The sequence below is a fragment of the Eubalaena glacialis genome, chromosome 9 (assembly GCF_028564815.1).
Source record: "Eubalaena glacialis isolate mEubGla1 chromosome 9, mEubGla1.1.hap2.+ XY, whole genome shotgun sequence".
Taxonomy (NCBI): domain Eukaryota; kingdom Metazoa; phylum Chordata; class Mammalia; order Artiodactyla; family Balaenidae; genus Eubalaena; species Eubalaena glacialis.
The window spans coordinates 53,820,360-53,839,308 of record NC_083724.1 but is presented as its reverse complement, the minus strand read 5'-3'; the positions used below and the strand labels follow the sequence as shown (position 1 = coordinate 53,839,308).

The following is an 18,949-nucleotide window of genomic DNA, read 5'->3' as shown; positions in this document are numbered from 1 at the left end:
TGGATCAGGGACAAATGAAGAACATGTTTTGGTGTTTGAATTGACAAGAGATGTAAGAAATGTGGAGGCCGAGTGAGACAGAGGAACCAAGATGACTCCTGTTTTTCAGGAGTATACAGAAGCTGTCCAGGAGACAGTTGTAAATAGGAAGTCTCCAGGTTACGAGAAAACTCTGCGCTGGTGAAATAGAACTGGGCACGTGTAAATGGGAGACAGTGAGGTTATTCAGAGAGATTATGAAAGGTGGAGCAAGAAGTGAAAGTTGAGGCCAAACGCCACAAAGAAATTGGATGAGTCAATGGCTGAGAACATGCTTAGGATGTGCAAGATAAGAAATTATTAGCGACCACTGTTTGCGGACTTCCAGTTCAGTTGGAGTAGAAGCCAAGTAACAAGGATTTTGGGAGAAATTAGGAAAGAGACCTTGTGTTCTTCTAGAAGCCAGAGGCAAAGGGAAAAGAGAGTGTGTAGGTAGCTGATGTAGAGTTAGGAATTTTGTTTGCTTGATTTTTAAGGATGGAACTGAGGAAGCAAGTCCTCAAATTAAGTTGGGCTTATCCTGAATCTCCAAGTTATTTTTTATTGTATTTCCTTAACTGAACCATAGGATCTGCCTACATTACTACTAATTTATCTTTTATCTTCTAAATCTTTACATTTTTTCCAGAAAGTTGTTCAATTGTAAGCAACACTTTCCATCTTACTGATCCTACTTGATAGGGAAAACCAGAATTTCACTGAAATCAGTAACCTAGACTTGGAAGACATCTTGGATCAATTTGTCTAAACTACTCTCCCAAAGTTGTAATTCCCTTTCAGCATCCTTAACATATTTCTAGTGATAGTAAACTGCTACTTCAAAGGGAAGCCAATCACTTTGGTTGGACATACCATATCGAACAGCATGTCTGTGTAAATTCAGCTGGGATATGTTTAGCTGCAAGCAATAGATGATTCCAGTTCAAAACTGTTTCAACAAAGATGAAAATATATTATTTCATCTAATAAGAAGTTCTCAAGTAGGCAAGTTTCAGAGTTTGTAACATCAGTGTTTCAACACAATATCAAAACCCCAGATTCTTCCATCTTTTTATTCTTGTATCCTTAGTGTATCAGCTTAGCCCCCCTCATCGTCACAAGATAGCTGCCAGTACTCTGGGCATCACATGCAATCATTAGACGTCTAGCAGAATGAAACAGCACATACCCTGTTTAATATTTTTTTGTTGTTATTGAGGATACCTTTTTCAAAAGCCCTCAGGAGACTTCCACCTCAGCATCACATAATAGCAAAGAATGTGGACAAGGAGCTACATGGCCTGGGTTTGTATTCTAGTTCTCATCTCATACTTCCTTAGGCAAGTACTTTTAGCCTCTCTAGCTCTCAGTTTTCTGAGCTGCAAAAGTTACTCACAAAACCTACCTCGTAGGGTTGTTGTTGGAATTAGCATTAATATATATAAAGTACTTGGAAAAGTGCCTGGCGTGCAATAAGTGCTCAGTAAGTGTTCATTATTATGCATTCAACAATCCTAATTGAGCTGCATGCCCATCCCTTAATTAGTCACTGGAAAAGGAATGGGGTTACTATGATTTGAAAGCTTAATATTTATCCTTGAAATGTGGGCTAAACATGTGCATCTATATACAGATATATGAATAAAACTTGGGCTCTACTGACAGGGAAAGGAGAAGATGGCTCTTGGGGAGGCAACCAGTAGTGTTGACCACACAATGCACAACTTGCTATTTGCTTTCATTCCATTCATTATCAGTTTGCAGACTTTGGTAATGTTGGGAAAAGGAATTGGAGGGAAAGACAATATCATGCTGAATATATATTAGTGATATACTGAAATACACACATTCTAAGTAGATTCATGCTTGAATCCTACTAAGTGAAACCTGAAAATATATATTTAAAATACATAACGATTAGTTACAGCATCATCCCAAACAGCAGTTTAAAAGAACTTACATTTTTACATCAATTTGCAAAGCTGTATTTACCTACCTTTTCTCATTTAATTCTCACAGCAACCAGGTGATGTATGAAGGATCGGTACTATTACCATATTGTGGACGATGAACTTGAGGCTCTTTGAAATCTACTGGGGGACTTCCCTGGTGGCACAGTGGTTAAGACTCCCTGCTCCCAATGCAGGGGGCCTGGGTTCTGTCCCTGGTCAGGGAGGTAGATCCCACATGTATGCTGCAACTAAAAGTTCGCATGCCACAACTAAGGAGCCCGCGTGCTGCAGCTAAGGAGCTTGTGAGCCACAATTAAGGAGCCAGCAAGCTGCAACTAAAGAACCCATGAGCCATAACTAAGAGCCCGCCTGCCGCAACTAAGACCTGGTGCAACCAAATAAATAAATAAATAAATATTAAAAGAAATAAAAACTTTTTAAAAAAGTAAGAATTTAGAAATCTAGTGGGAGGTTTTTTTTTTAATAAATTTATTTATTTATTTAATTTTGGCTGCATTGGGTCTTCATTGCTGCGCGCGGGCTTTCTCTAGTGTGGCGAGTGGGGGCTACTCTTCGTTGCGGTGCGCGGGCTTCTCATTGTGGTGGCTTCTCTTGTTGTGGAGCACGGGCCTCTAGGCGTGCGGGCTTCAGTAGTTGTGGCTCGCGGGCTCTAGAGCACAGGCTCAGTAGTTGTGGAGCACGGGCGTAGTCGTGCGGCATGTGGGATCTTCCCGGACAAGGGCTTGAACCCGGGTCCCCTGCATTGGCAGGCGGATTCTTAACCACTGTGCCATCAGTGAAGTCCTAGTGGGAACTTTGGATACAGAGGTAAGAAGTAGCAGAATTCACACTTAAATTCCGATCACCCATGTCCTAGTAAGAAGTCTTTCTCCTCTATCAGTGCCTTTCTTATACAATAAAGACATTGTGAAATGCTTTCTTCAGTCACAGTTAGCAGTGGCTCACTCCAATCTTACAGCCAAAAATTAAATATAATGTGCCAAGTATATGCCAGAATATGTGAGCATGGAGCTGGCCATGACACATTTAGCACCATTTATTCTCAGAGACGTGAACACACACATTTACGTGTCACTATTCTATGGAGGGTTATCTGGAATCTTTTATTATTATGAACATTCTTTCTTCAAGTGCTCAGTGTTCATTGCTAACTTCAAATTTTTTAAAAATCCAAAATTGGCACTGGGCTGTTTGGAAATCTGACTGCAGAGAATATGATCTATGAGAAAGCTTTTCACAAAAAGAACTGATCACCTAAGAAAACAGTTTCATCCCAGAAAGGTAAAATTTGGATAAACCTTCATTTAAAGCCATGTAAAATTGCCAGTCAATTACATCTCTTCTTTAAAAAAAAAATCTTCATAATCAATGGAATGGGGTGGTTACTGACCTTTCAAAAACTTTAATTACGATTTTATTAGAAAGTGTTTGGTATGTTTTATAAGACTGCCGTAATCATTGTTACTTACATCACGATATGCTCAATGTTTCTGCCAGAGACTCCAGCTGGGGTCCCTGCCCTCCAGACACCTGGTTAAATGCTTCTGCACCCCATTTCCATGGTTTGTGACAGTCCAGAGGGCTCCTTGTGATTTCTAGATATTTCTAGAACTCACCCTTTTATGATTTTCTTTGCCTCTATGCTCCAAGATCCAACATTATTGAGGGTCTGCTCCAAATGAATCAGGTATGAGGGCCCAGTCTCTTCACTGGTTTCTAAAACAACAAAAAGAAAAATAAAACCCAAATCATTCACTCTTAACATTTCATGAGTTAAATAACCCTATTGAGGATTTGGGGATTCACAGGGTCAGGCTACACTGAGAATCATGCAGACTCCCACTGTCAATTCCTGTCTGGAATAAATGGAATATTATTCCTCCCTTCCCAGACACACCAGATCTCCTCACCCCCAAGGTCCCACATTCTCACTTTTTATTTCTGGGCACTGGTCAGGGTATTTTCTCTTACTCCTCTCTTTCTAGGAGGAAATCAGGTATCAACGGCTAGTATCAAACAGTATTTTCCCTTTCTTTACATTTGTAATTCACCTTGTCTAGTATCTGAACCATAGGTTAAAGTATAAACATATTATTAAAAGTTTACTTGGCCCAAATTTTCTCCCATTCTTTTCCCAGGTGAAACCGTACGTTAGACCAGAGGTCGGCAAACTTTGGCCTGAGGGTCAAATCTGGCCACACCCATTTGTTACCTTTTTTTTTTGGCTTCCTTTTTTAAAAAATTCTATTTTATATTGGAGTATAGTTGATTAACAGTGTTGTGTTAGCTTCAAGTGTACAGCAAAGTGATTCAGTTATACATGTATCTATTCCTTTTCAAATTCTTTCCCCATATAGATTATTACAAAATATTGAGTAGAGTTCCCTGTGCTATATAGGAGGTCCTTGCTGATTATTTTATATACAGTAGTGTGTACATGTTAATCCCAACCTCCTAATTTATCCCTCCCCCCCACCTTTCCCCTTTGGTAACCATAAGTTTGTTTTCTATGTCTGTGCATCTGTTTCTGTTTTGTAAATAAGTTCATTTATATCATTTTTCTAAATTCCACACATATGAGATATCATATGATATTTGCCTTTGTCTGTCTGACTTACTTCACTTAGTATGATAATCTCTAGGTCCATCTAAGGCTGGTTTCACACTCATTAAAACTGTCGAGTTGGATAGTTGCGACAGAGACCATGAAGTCCACTAAGCTGAAAATATTTATGATCTGGCCCTTTACAGAAGAAGTTTGCCTTAGTTGATTTAGGCAAGTCTGTTAGCGGTACTTTACCTGTACCTAAGGCTTTACTGTTCACAAAATTTTCATACACGATTTATCTTGATCCTCTAGCACCTCTGGAGGCGATGCTATTCTCCTCATTTTACAATGAGAAGACTGGAAAGTGCCTAGCCCATGATCACACGGGTAGTATGTGAAAGAGTTGGGATTAGTACAAATTGATCTGTTCATACCCTCCAGAGGTTGCCCTGTGGCGAGCAGGGGAACCAATCCACCATCGAAAGAGGAGAGACCCACTTATCTTTCAGCTCCCGTGGTTGAAGAGGGGTCATTTTTTTTGGCCCTACTCCATTTGCTCCTGAATTCTTCAGGTAAACTTGCTGGCTCAGTTCCCCTCCCCTAATCTATTAGTGGGTAGGAGAATCTAAAATGGAGATGAAACAACTGCAGATTGTTTCTTTTTAACTCTGCACTCATCTGGAGCAGGATTAGAAGGCATGGAAATGCCCCAGAGTCCAAGAGCTAGATGTGGATGCAGAGGTACCTCAGAGCCCAGCTGCTGCTTTGGCTCGGTTCTGCCCCTGGTTGAGACTGTTGGCTTGGCCTTCTCACTCCGAATTCAGTGCTCTTTCCACTATATTAAGTACACTGCTGAGTAATGATGGCACAAATGAATGATTATAATTTCATCAGGAAAACACAAAAGAAGAGTTGAAATTTTGGTTTCCAAAAGTGGCCATTACCAATTCCTTCCCTCTTTGTGGTTGCGTGATGCTCCTCACATCAAGTGCGTGGCACAGTCTGATACTTTTCTGCTTGAATATGGGGCCAGGTTTGAAGTGGAAGTGCCACGCTGGGACTTCTGACACTAGGGTATAAGAAGTTGGCAGCCTCTGCTTGGGTCTCTTGGAAGGCTCACCCTGAGATACTCTCTCTCAGAAACTAGCGGTCATGCTGTGAGAAATGAAAGCCACATAAGAGAGGCTGTGGACAGGTGTTCCAGTCCAAGTCCGCAGCTCATCTCTCAACCAACAGCCAGCATCAATGTCCAGCCGTGTGAGAGCTCCATCGTGGATAGTCAATCCAGTAGAGGCTTCGGATGACTGCATGAGACATCTCGAGCAGGAGGTACCCAGACAACCCATAAAACTGTGGAAGTTAACACATTATTGTTTCAAGCCACCACATTTTTCATAGTCCTTTGCAGCTATAGATAACCAAAAAATGTTTAGGAATAAAAAGATAATTTAGTTATATATAAGAAAAATGAACATATTTTATGAAACCAGTCAAATCAACCAAGGAATCCATTGTCCAACTACAATCAGAAAAAAGAATCCCCTAAAGTTAATGTGACAAAACAAGGTTTCAGATTCCTTTTGCCTCTTTTACTCCTTTGGGGGAAGAGGTGGGGATGTGAGTACAGGTGAGGAGTGAGAGGTGTGCAGGCGAGAAGAGGTTCTTTTAGAATAATAATGCTTCAAGGTTATGTTCATTGTTAGCAAGAGAAAGTTTCCTCTTGTAGAGACTTCAGGCATAAGAATCTTATCTTACTCCTCAGGAAAATTAAAGAGGTATAGAACAAAAATTTCAAAACACCTCCCCAGGACAGAACCAAGAATGACATCTCTAAAACTTGGACTTAGAGAAGTAGGTCCTTGCTTGGGGGAAGGACTAAGGGGTAGAGGAGAGAGGAGGAATGTTGGAGAGACTCCAGGAACTCGAACTCATGGGTTTCCATCTGAGGCTGGCTGTGTATGTCCTGAAAGGCAGTCTTACAGGAAGAGAGAAGAAATATTTTGTTCTATCTGCTGTTCTTCATGTATACTCCCAACTGGCTAATAAAAATAAGACTGTCTATGCACCTCACAGTGAATTGCGTCCACACTATGATCTCATTAGTGTCTGGATTTGAATGAACTTGTTTTCCTCACAGAAAGAAGGGTGTCCATCTTGTGGAATGAGGGGCGACTGAAAAATGTCTTCCTTCGACTTTAGAAGAAACAAGGAAGTCCCAACACTGTTTATTGAGTTTTGAAAAGGATGTGTGTGTTTGTTTGTGTGTGTGTGTGTGTGTGCGTGCACGCGTGCAAGAACAAGGTCAATTCTCTGGAACAATAAGTTTCAGCCTTTCCTTCTTCAACATTTCCACCCTCACCGCAAGCTTGTTGCTTTTACTTTCTCTTTCTCCCTCCCTCTTCATGCTCGGTATGCCATTCACCCATCCAAATGTATTCTGCACTTTCTACCCAACTCTGCACAGGAAAGCTGACTTATAAGAACTTTATCAATGGACTCCCCTGCCCTCCAGCTCTGGTTGAGATCAGCCAATGGGGAGCCCTGGAAACAGATTGAAGGGAGGGGGAAAAGTGAGGGGTATTTATTCCCTTGACTTTCTCTCTGCAGAGTCACCTTGGGCCAGTGATGTCCCTTGTCTAAAGCTCTGAGCTTCGCTCATGACAGCCCTCTCTGTATGACTCTCTCATTTTGGGTCCCAGGAAGCGCTCCCTACCCTCCTTTCTTGGGTCTAAGTCTGATAACAGCTGTGCTTTCATCATCCCAGAGTGCTGCACTAACCCTTGTGGCTTCCCCACAACTCTGTAAATAGTCTCTTCATTAAATTTCATGAAATGATCCTAATTTGAGCACGCCATCTATTCCCTACTTAGAACCTGACAGATTTCTACACTATTGGTTATTTACATTTTAATATAAATTTGCTCAAGGTTTTTCTCTACATTGTTTTTGATTTTAAGTCCAACCATAGCACACCAGAAGAGCTTTGGTCCCTAGGAATTTCAAGGATAAACAGTCAGATGGAGTTTGCTTTGGTTGGAGAGGAAAGCACAAGAAAATTTAAATCTGACCCTCATGAATCACACCCAAAAGGAGTCTTCCACTTATTCGAACATTAATTTTATATAGTACCCTGCCCCTTACTTCCGTTAAAGCATTAGGTTAGGTGAGGGTGGAGAGCTAGTTCCCTTCTTCCTGTTGCACTTGAGATGGAAGATGAATACATGGAGATGCAGGGGCTGGAGGAGGGATGGAGGTGGATTGGGTAGGGGAGACACCAAGACAAACCTTTTCTCTTCTGTGATTGTGCTAAGATCAGCCATTACTCTAACACACAGCATCTAGAGGTGGAAAATACAGGTTTCCAATGTGATTTTTGCCTTCTCTGTCATAATTCTTTTAAACAATTTTTAAAATTTAAGTATAGTTAATTTACAATGTTGTGTTAGTGTCAGGTGTACAGCATAGTGATTCAATATACATGTATAGATATATACAGATATATCTATTCTTCTGTTGTAACTCTGTTAGTTTTAAAACCACTGTGTTCTCACAAAATTTGGGTGATGTTGGTGATGCTGTTAAAGCTTATCCTGAATAATTTCTTAGTTTTTCAGTTGAAGACCTCCTCAGCAATTAACAGGAAAGACAGAGATTTGATAACATTGGTCACTGTTCTTCCAAAGTCTCCAGTGGCCCTCTATTGCTTCAGGTGCAACGCCGAACCTTAGCCTGGCATTCAAATTCCCATCATCTGGATCTAGGCTTTCTTGTCAGCCTTATTCCTATTCCTAGCCCCTCTTCCATCTCTTGTCCTATTATTCTTTCATGGAGATTAATCTTCAGCCAAATCAAGCAACTCCATCGTTTCCAAGCGTGCTGCAAAGTTCCCACCTTGGACGTGGTCCACCTCAGGGCTTTTGCTGAGCTTTTCTGCCAGCTCAGAGTCCGTTCCTTTACACACCCAGCCCTCCCACTGGCTAGTGAGCTCTTGGAGGAAAGGGCGCTTGATTTTTTCATTTTATGCCTCTCTCCTGCACAGCACGTGTACCTTGAACATTCTAAGTATCCTGAAAAGAGCTTGTGGAGTACATTAAAGTAGCTGATCCAAATGGCAACTTTTCAGGAACTGTTTCTGATTTTCTTTGTTTGAGAAGAACAGGCAAAGTGAAGGCTCAGAAATGAGAGACATAAGCAGCAAGGGTTCTGTATTGTAGGACAATCCTTAACTCTTCTCTCTCAAAGCAACATCTATTTGTCTATCAAGAGATTCATCTCCATCTCTCTGGGAGACCACATTCATGCACACCTCTAAGGATAGGGATTCAGTCTAGATGAAAAAGAAATCTTCAGTATTGCCATTTGCCGGTGGTAAGTGCTCATTAAATGCAGACTCCACTGAAGATTGATAATGTGTAAGCTTTCAAGGTGTTGTCAGGGAGGGGACACTTTCTTTCATAGTTTCTCCACATTTACTTAGGTAAAGAAGTAAGACAGTTGGATCCAGGAGAAAGCCAGAAAATGGAGAGACAGAATTGAAAGTTTAAACCATTTTCTTTTTCTGATTGGGAAAATGTACTCTTCTGGTGTTTGATGTTCCAAAGAGATTCCTTGAGCAAGGAGTTAAGGTTAGATGTGGCCCAGTGCCTAGCGAGGTCCAGTGGGAGGCCAAAGGAAGGCAGTGGATGAAGCAGTGTGGAAAATGTTAGTTCCAAACTTTAGTTGTTCCCCCAGGATGGGCCCCAGCTCTAACATTTACCCTGTGCCTTATAATAGCATTTGGGGAATCATTAAAAGCTTTTGGTATCACTGTTTTAATTAAGAGTGAAAGTCCTACGTGGGCCAGACACACTGAGACTCTGTTACGAGTGGTCACTGGGGAGAAATGGAATGCCAAGTAAATGCAGGCTCTTGGCTACAGAGTCCTAGAACCCCTTATTTAAAGCATGTTTGGAAAGATTACTTCATCTAGCCAGGACAGTGAACTTGGTACACTAAAATGAGAGGTGGGATGTTCTCTGGAAATCTGTATCTGTAGCCATATCTGTAACATTTCTGTCCATTGAAATACTGGAAAACATAGTCAAATGATAAAAGAGTTTACATTTCTTGATAAAGATTACAAAAGTGTGCTGACATTGGATATGTGAAAAGCTAGACTTAAATCTTAGAATATGACTTATGACAGCCTCTGCCACATTTGGAGTCTTAATTTTTAAGCTTCATCCTCAGATCCCTTGCTTATGTAATATACGTGAAATGCCGATATCTTCTTTCAAGATTGTGCAACTGATTGCTTTATTGACAAACAGTACTTTGAAAGTATACTTTCTTCAGGTTATTCTACCTCTCCTCACCTTTTATGATAAACAAAACAACGCTTTTTTCAAATCCCTCCCGTCATTCATTATAATACACAATTGCTGAATGAGCAGGTTCTGTAGCCCAACTCCACTCTTTCAGCTTTGGAGGGGATCCAGGGATGTTTACTTTAAGTACAGTACAATCTTACTATAATAAAATACTGTATGTGAAACATTTCCCAATAACTGCTTACATTAGGATGCTACGTACTTAGCCATTACCAATCTACCCAGGGTACACTATATCAGAGAAAACACTAAACTTTAACTGTTTCCTCCTTTGGGAATCTGAGAGATCACTTTGCACAGATTAATGTGTTATATATTCTATGCTCTGTAAAAATGGCACTTGAATACAGATTTTAGTATGCTTGCCCGTTGTCGATAGCTATGCCACAAAGACAGGGATACAAACACAAACATGTGATTGTTCTACATATAGTAAGAGAACACATCAGCATGCTAAAAAAAAAAAAAAGTAATTTACGTACAACTTTGCACGGCCCAGCAGTACCACGTTCAGGAAATACCTCCAGAGCTGCAGACACTAGTGTGTTAATGCCTTTGATTACTTTCATATGGTACACTTGGAACTGTTAAAACACAGCTGCCACACATCAGAAGGTACTAGAAACAATCTGTTGGACAATACAACAAAATGGCAGTAAATGAATTTCAGAAATACCCCATGCTAGTTACTAGGGGGTGATTTACATAAAAAAGGAAAAAAAGCAAAAATTTTATAAGTGCCAAACACATCAGGAAATGTCCCCAAAAGCCAGTGGTCTTTTTGGTCTTAAATATCCCTTCAAAATATCCCTCTGCTATATGCTTAGTGGAAAAAAAATATGTATAGACAACCCCCAATATTGGTTAATATAGTCTTTTTCCCCCTCAAGATTATTTTGTTTGTTAATAGCAAAACTTGACAGTTTTGGAGGACCAATTATTATCCAAAGGTAGAAAAATCACCTTGCTGGGACAAATCTCAGGGGCTGCATTGGTTTCTATCCCCAACTTCTAAGTGCTGTGACAGCTAATCTAATGTAGGCAGTTACCTATTCTATTCTTAAAATTTTCCAATGAAGATGATTCAGCAGCGTGTCTTAGAAGCTCATCTGGTGTCAAACTAGCCACCTAAAAGGACTTGGAAAATAATAGATGCAACCCCAGTGGGTATGCAAAATTGCTAAAACACAAGACAGGAACTTGAATTCTGCCTGAAACGGAGTCTCCTGTTACAAATATCTTTAAAGCAGGCACAGTTTTGATGATCAGAGTTTCCTCAAAGTATACAGATGGCTTTAGTGTTCCTATAGAGTAGAAGGTTATCCTACGCACTGCTGATAGATCACAAATTGTCATTAGTGATGTGTCGTTTTAACAGCACTGGGTTAGCAGAGGCAAATTCCAAACAGTAGAGATATCTGATGCTCTAGCAAAATGAATGTTAAAGTATTGATGTGTGGAAAGTGTTAGTGTACAAAGATGTTAGAGACATGAATTTGAAAATGATCTGTCAATGTATATAAGCAAATTATATGCTAAGTTTGAAGCAGAAGTTTTCCTGGTTCTCATTTACCTAGAAAATGAGTAAGATAAAGAGTCTAGAGATACTGTTTTTCATGTTGACGTGTAGTGAGTAATTCCGCCCCCCACCCCACTGCAGAGAAATTGCCAATGAATGTTTAAAATTAATTGATTCAACAATTCTTAAGGAGTACTTACTATATGCTAGGGAATGCACCTGGGAATAAGACAGACAAATGTCTTGAATTTTTGGGTACCTACACTTTGTTGGAGAGAGACAGGCAATAGACAAGTAACTAAAAAAAAAAAAAATCAAACAAGATAATTTCAGCTAATGATAAGTGTCATTAAAAACATAAAACTACGTAATGTGAGAGAGTGTCTGTGGGTGGAGAGAAAGCCTCTCTGAGGAAGAGGAATTTAAGCTGAGATCTGAATGACAAGAAGAAGCCAACTTTGCAAAGCCTTGAGGGAGAACATTCCAGAGAGAGGAAACAGCAAATGCAAAAACCCTCAGGTAGAGCAAGCTTGGCATGTTCAGGGGACAAATAAGGCCAGAGAGGAGTGAGGCCTGTTCATGACGGGAATGATGCATCTTTATTTAAGCGGTCTGCATATTTTTGGATTTTAGAGTTTGAGCTCAAAAAGGTAATAAGCCCTTTTTAGATACTGGAAACCATTTCTGATGATGGATATAATAGTTTTTGCCTGATCTCCCAATTGTCAGAGAATAAATGTGTTTTCTCAGAAGTAAGATCTATGATCCCCTGGGTTTTGCTGGCTCTTGCTGTGGCTTGTGAATGCTGGATGCCAGGCTTCTACGAAGTCTCCACCTTCCTGTGCAGTCATCTCTGGAGGTCCAAGGTCACATATGCTCACAAATAAACCCATCCCTTACCATGAGACTCTGTGATCACCTTCTCCTACAGTCGTGGCTGCTTCTATGGGTACTGCCCCATCTGCTGGCCCTACTGAGCCCCTAGGCCTGAGGTCACCTCTGCTGGGTATGGCTCCTTCACTGCCTTGGGACAGCACCAGCACCTTCAAAAGGCACCAAAGACCTGCACCTCCACAACCCCCTGGAATGCCTTAAATGCCAGGGATTTCTACAAAGTAGGGAGGAATGCCCCTTTTTGTGACACTGCCCTGGTTAGGGGCTCACAAACACGGCTGCTTGTGACCACTGTCTTACAGTTCAGTGACAGTCCTTTCAAGTCCTACTGACAATGCCGCCAGTTTCCTGTCCCCCTACTACCAGCTTCAGACTCCTACACCTGTGCGTGGGGTTCCAGCCAGGAGAGCAAATGCAACGGCGATCAGCCCTCTGCTCTCAGAACTGTTCCTCCCCCCTAACTGTAGATGCGTGGTGTCCAGCTCTCTGTTCCCCTATATTCAGCTCTATCTTTGGAGTCATTCAAATATGAGTTTGATAAGCCCATTCTTTCCAATTTCCCCATATGCCAGACATGCCAGATCCCCAGCAGTGGACATGACTTTGTCTCAGTTTGCTACCCTCCGCCCCTCCCTGTGTATCCATGTTATCTCCGTCCAAGTCTCCATCTCCTCTGGGTTCAACTGCCAGGGTCACTCTCACAGTGGAGCCCAGCAGTGCATGAGCTTGCCCTTTGCTTAGGTCCCTGGAGCAGCTTATGGCAGCCAGGATACCTGAGGACCTTTTAGCCTCTCCTGTGAGGAGATGACCTCCATCAATTTCAGGATCTTTTCCGGGCCTGCAATAATTTTTTTCAGTCATGCATATGACATTTTCTGGTTCTAAAAGTTATTTTCTGGGCCTTTTGTGTCCTTTACGGCTGGCAGCTGTTTGGGGCTGCTAAACAGTGCTATGCATATACTGTCGGGCCAGATGGAAGGGCTAATTCCCCAGGCTATTGCTCCAGCCACACATTCTTTATGCTTCAGTTCAAGCGAAGCCTCTGGCTCAGACCTCCAAAAGCACATCCTTCCAGATTTACTCCTGGTTCTTAACACGAGGTACATTCCATGGACTCCTCCTCACAGCGTGTCAGGTCCTGGTGGGCTGGGCCATAGGGTGGTGCATTTTGTGCAATGTACAAATGCATGGAGGGATGGGCAGCTGTTCCCTGCCTGGCAAGCTGTGCCCCAGTGAGGGGCTGTCAGCCCGAAAAGGGTGTGTCTCCTTGCAAATCAGCTACTCAGAGAGGCTGCCGTTTTTTGTAATTTGCACAAAGACACTGGGTTGCCCTGACAGGTGTTGGTAGGAGTGGTTTATTTCTGCATCCTAATTGTATCATCTGGGAGCTGGCCTAGAGTTTCCATTGTCTTTGTTCTCCCAACAGTTCTCGCTAATTCCCAGAGATAACACAGACCATCCCCATGTCTCTTAAAAGAGCTTATCATTCAAGAAGCCGGGGTGGCTCCTACTTCAAGTACCCAAGGTGGTATCCGAATTCTCCAGTGGAAGAGATCTTCATGCTGGCACCTCAGCCCAAGAAGTGGGCACTCTTGTGGTCCCACGACTAGAATGGGGAGCATTTTCACATGCCCTTCAGAAACCCTATTGAAATGATCACAGTGACTTTTCTTTGAGGAAGTAACCCAATGACCAGCACAATCCATGAACATTGATATGCACCTCCACGGCATCAACCGCCTAGCGGCTTGCTGAGACAGTGCTCTTGGCTTGGTGCGAGTTATATCTGCATCAGGAATATTCTAACAAGACAGGAAAAGATGCAACTCTTTTTGATAAGCTCATCACCACCCACTAAGGCAAAATTCTAGCAAGTTCTTTCCCTTCCCCCCAAAGTTTTCAGAATCTTAGGTAGTATATCCAATGAATTCAGAAGTAAGTCAAGTTAGTTACCATGCTTCACCTTTGTTTTTGTTCTTCTGATACAACTCTCTAGGTCCTGCGCTTGTTGTGTGGACCACGTCTGATCTCTACCTCTACCTCTTCCACTAGATATGGATACATTTCTGCCCATCCCAATTGCCTTACCCAGGGGACCGTGGCCTCTGATGGGCCCAGCTGCTGCTGCTTTGGCAGGCTACCACCTCCATGGCTCCTCCTCCACCAATGCTCAAGTACCCATGAGATGCCACAGCTGTTCAGAATCCCCTTGTGAAATGTGGGGGAATTGGTGTTTTTCTTTTTCTTAGACTTCTGTTACACTAGAGGGTTCCCAAAGCAATAATGCATGTGCTCTAACATCTTAGAATGGATATCCTGAGCAGCCCTATCATTTTCACTTATATTATCCCAACTCGCCTCAGGACTCAGATATAGGGTAGGGGACTAGGCCAGGAGCTAATCCAAGTGACAGACGCTCTGATGTATTCATCATCACCCCTCCCTGGCTCTGTTCCTGACTGAGCTTGTGTTTGGTTCTCTGTTCCATTCGGATGAGGTCTGCCTAGGCAGCTCCTTAGCTCGTCATACAAATCGACTTATGGCAGCCCCACTTTGCCTGTTTGCCAGACTCACAAACCTCCCCCCCCAACCTCAGACCCAAGTACATATATTTTCCAATAGTGATTAGGTCACATATGTGTATATATATATATATATATTTTTTTTTTTTCTTTTGCTATCACTCTGTCCAGTTGTTTTGTAAGAGAATTTGAAACATTAAACCACTTTGGCAATTTCTTAAGTGGCAAAATATATTAACGAAATATTCCATCAGTAAGCCTCTTCCACATCCTATTAATGCAGTAATGTCTCAAAAGGTTACAATTAGGATTAATTTACTTGACGGTTAATGAGGTCATCATGAATCAAAAATGTGGAGTAAAACGTTAGTATACTTCTTCATTTGTATTCAAGAATATGTATAGTGGATGAGAGTAAAACATCTGAATTTAAACGTAAGTTGTAATTGTTTCAAGAAACTTAAACTCTATTATAGTTTATTCATAGTGGTGAATGTACCACCGTTCTCACTTGGGCATTTTGTACAGGTGCACATGTGTGGGTTTCTGTGTCTAAGCTTCAGAGAACTTTAACGACACCCTTCAAAAAAATAAAGCATGCTGAGATTTTCTAGGTTATAGAAGGGCTGTTAAATGAGAGAGGTGATCTAGAAAGGCTTCAGTGCTTGTGTTATTGGAGAACAAGTTTGATGGATTGATAGATAGGCGACTCAGGGTTAGAGCAATGGTTCCCAACATTTTTTAAAAGTATTCTTCATCCGACTCCAAGATTGCTGCCAATCTGAGCACATATAAAAGTTTTCCTTTCAATGTGTAAAACAGATACCCAGTGATGTTGTGGAAAATGTTTAACAACTGGCTCTCCAGGAAGGAGGCACGGTGGAGAAGGGCAGATTTGTAGCGTGTGTGTGTGTGTCTGTCTATTTCCATGGTGTAAATATTCCTATCATCTGGGATTTCAAGCTGCCAGCATGATGTCTTTGCACATGGAGCTGAAAGAGATTTGCAGGAGGACACAATTATACAGTCTTTTAACCGCACAGGTACAAGAGGCGTCACAAACCTCAAAAGCAGAGGTAAGAGATAATGTAATAAACTAATAAGAAAGTGATAAGTTTTGAATATTAACTACCTATGCTTTTAATATAAGTGATTTAATTATGAGTTGATTTAACAGGATTTGAACAATGGCTGTGTTTAACAAGCAGCTCACAAAATGCTTGAACGTTTAACAACCAACTCTTAAGAACTGGTCCTAGATGACTTCGGCACACCACCACGTATACCCAATCACTCAGGACTTGTAAGACCCGACTTTAGAAATAGGAAGGGCACAGACAATGCACCGTGCCACTTTGTACCACTAACACTGGCAAATAGAGGTACTCCATCATTTGTGGAATGTGCCAGAGTGGCCTTTTGTTAATAAAATCTCAATTAATTAGAGTCCTTTAAGAAACCTCTCAGTTAACTAGGTTTTCCTTTTATTTTTTAGAAAGAGAAATGAGTTGTAATGTTGATTTAGTGCCTGCTCAAAAAGGTTTCTAAGTCAATATATCAATTAATTTTTAAAAAATATTTATCTCAAAGAAGGCTTAGACGTTGACGTTCCTATGTACCAGGAAAAAATAAACAAACAAACAAAATAAAACAAAAGATAAAAGCGCAAACCTCAGTCAGGGAAGTTGTCTGGACAGCATGTTCTGGATCAGCAGTTCTGCCCTGTCCGGGCTGGACTGAGAATGGTCCCCTGTTCCAGGTGGCCTGTCTCCAGTTTGCCAGGACGAGTTGGGCCTGCCACGAAGGGCTCTTCCCAAACAGATGTGCAAGCGCTCGGCTGAGGCAATCACATCCCTTCCCTCAGGGATTTGAACTGCAGGAAAGAAAGAATTTGTCCAGTTAGTGATGAGAGGTGAAGTTAAAAAGAGGTCATGAGGCAACACCTGGGCCAGGTAAGTTATAAGTAGAAATCATGAGTAAGCAGAGGACAAGGGTGCTGTGCTAAGTAACGAAGGAGATATTCTGTAAAAGGGAAAAATGATCAGCTTGTCCCCAATTGACTGAAATCCTCGTCAGCTGGCCAGTTCCAGACCATGTGCAATCCCTTCAATAAACCAAGATAAAAATTAGGATACACAGTGCTCACTGTATCATAGGTAGAATCATAAATGTACGTAAAAAGGCACTGAATTCAGTCCTAGTATTAAGTTTTTGCTGGTATTTATTGTGTAGATCCTTATAAACGCTGAGCAGAAGAATGGACAAATGTTTTCAATGGGAACTTCATAAATGAGGCAGAACATGCTTCACACGGCCATTTCTTAGATTAATTCTTAACTGTAATAGCCTTGTATTATTAAATAATTCAGAGAAGACATTTTACTGGGAACTACGTATTCATGGTTCAGGTATGCAGCTTTTCGAGAATTCAACCTCAAATAAAAGTCAGAGAATCTTTGAGTCTCCTTCACGTATGTTATCAAAGGCAGCCGTGTGACAAAATTATAAATCAGATTTCCTATTTCTCACATCTTCTATAGCCTGAGCTAGGATTCAACACAATTATTGTCGTTTTTCTGGTGATAACACCTAAGCAAGGTACTACCTTAAAAGAAAATGTCAAAAACGTAATATTTCCGTAGATTCCTGTAACATGCAAGGTAATTTTGTTTACGGTCTCCCACCGGAGCCTCTTAACTTTAGGAGATAGGCAGGCATTATAATCCCCATTTGTCAAATGAGAACACTGAGGCTCAGAGAGAAGGTACCTTACTTTATATTACACAGAATATGGGAGTTGGGACTTCAACCCTAGTAATGATAAGAATGACAGCTAAGATTTACTGAGCCATAACCATGTGTCAGGTACAGTGGTAAGCGTATATTATTCCCATTTTATGGATGAGAAAACTGAGAGCTCTCTTAGCCCAAGTTGCTATCGAATGAAGAGGTAAAGTTTTAAAAATGCTGATCTTAAAATTTATACGTGTCTTGGGGAGCTTCGAGTGAGTTAGTAGTTGAAAGTTAGAGAGTTAGAGAGTAAAGAAAGCTAGTTGCATAGGGCCTGGAGGCAGAACACCAAGGTGAGTTAGTTCAGGTGGGGACAGGGAGTCCCAGAGACACATTATCTACCGGAGTCAGGCCACTTAGGAGTGACTGGAGAATGGGAACCTGCCATTTCTCCAGACTGAGAAAATACTTCCGAAAAAGGAGAATTGCTAATGAGGTACTGGATGGAACCTGGGGAAGAGAGATGCACCAACCTGGACTTTAGGAAGCTATGTGTATGGTGCCTTTACCCCCAGATGGAGAGAATATCTCCTGGTTTTCTGGAATGCATAGGCTCTCCCCTAGGGCTGTTGAAAAGACTGAGTGAACCAGATATTCAGCCAAATAGAGGACAAGTAGGAAGAGCCAGTTACTGAATTAGACTGAGATACTGGGGTGTCAATGAATATTCTGTCTTTGCTATAAAACTATCCATCTGATTACAGCTGGGACCTTCAAGACTTGCTTACACTTCAAGAATTTAACCTCAGGCCCTACGTGACTACATGTTGCAGAAAAGTCCCTTGACTAGTGGCAGTTAGCGTCACTAGCAGTGAATTCTGCTAGTAACTAGCAGTGTCTTCTGTTTTGGGATACCTGAACTGGCTTCATCATTCCCTAAAAAGAAAACACAACAAGATGACTTTCTAAGGCATCTGGGTCAACCAAGCATTTGTTGTAATCAAAGACATCCTGGGGCTTCACAACCGTTAAGTTTGGAATCACCTCTATATCATTTCCAGAAACCTACCTATATCCTTTTGCTCCCACGGCTACGATCTTTTAGACTGCGAGACCAGCATAATCTTATACCTGAATTACAGCAATCGTTTTGTGACACGTGGAGTTCCTCAGGCTTCCTGCCACCCCCTCTTCTCATTGTCTCTCGTGGATTTCCCCCTGTCTCAAGGCTTCAGTTACACGAAGGAACTACATCCCCATCTGCAGGCCCAGGTCTCTCATGGGATCTGACTTCACATCTGCCAACTGACCACGCTCCCTTGCATAGCCCACTAGCATCTCAAACTCAATATGCTCAAGACGGGACTATTATCTTC

At 41.6% G+C, this 18,949-nt stretch overlaps 1 long non-coding RNA gene across 4 annotated transcripts in view; it reads right to left on the bottom strand.

Moving 5' to 3' along the window:
- The window catches only part of LOC133098417 (uncharacterized), a 374,765-nt gene that overhangs the window by 14,353 nt on the left and 341,463 nt on the right, over window positions 1-18,949 (bottom strand). For all 4 annotated transcript variants that reach the window (XR_009702139.1, XR_009702138.1, XR_009702137.1 and 1 more), the window contains 2 exons: window positions 16,515-16,716; window positions 3,608-3,707 (listed from right to left, as the gene is read on the bottom strand). This is a non-coding gene — a long non-coding RNA (uncharacterized LOC133098417). The remainder of the gene's footprint in view (window positions 1-3,607; window positions 3,708-16,514; window positions 16,717-18,949) is intronic.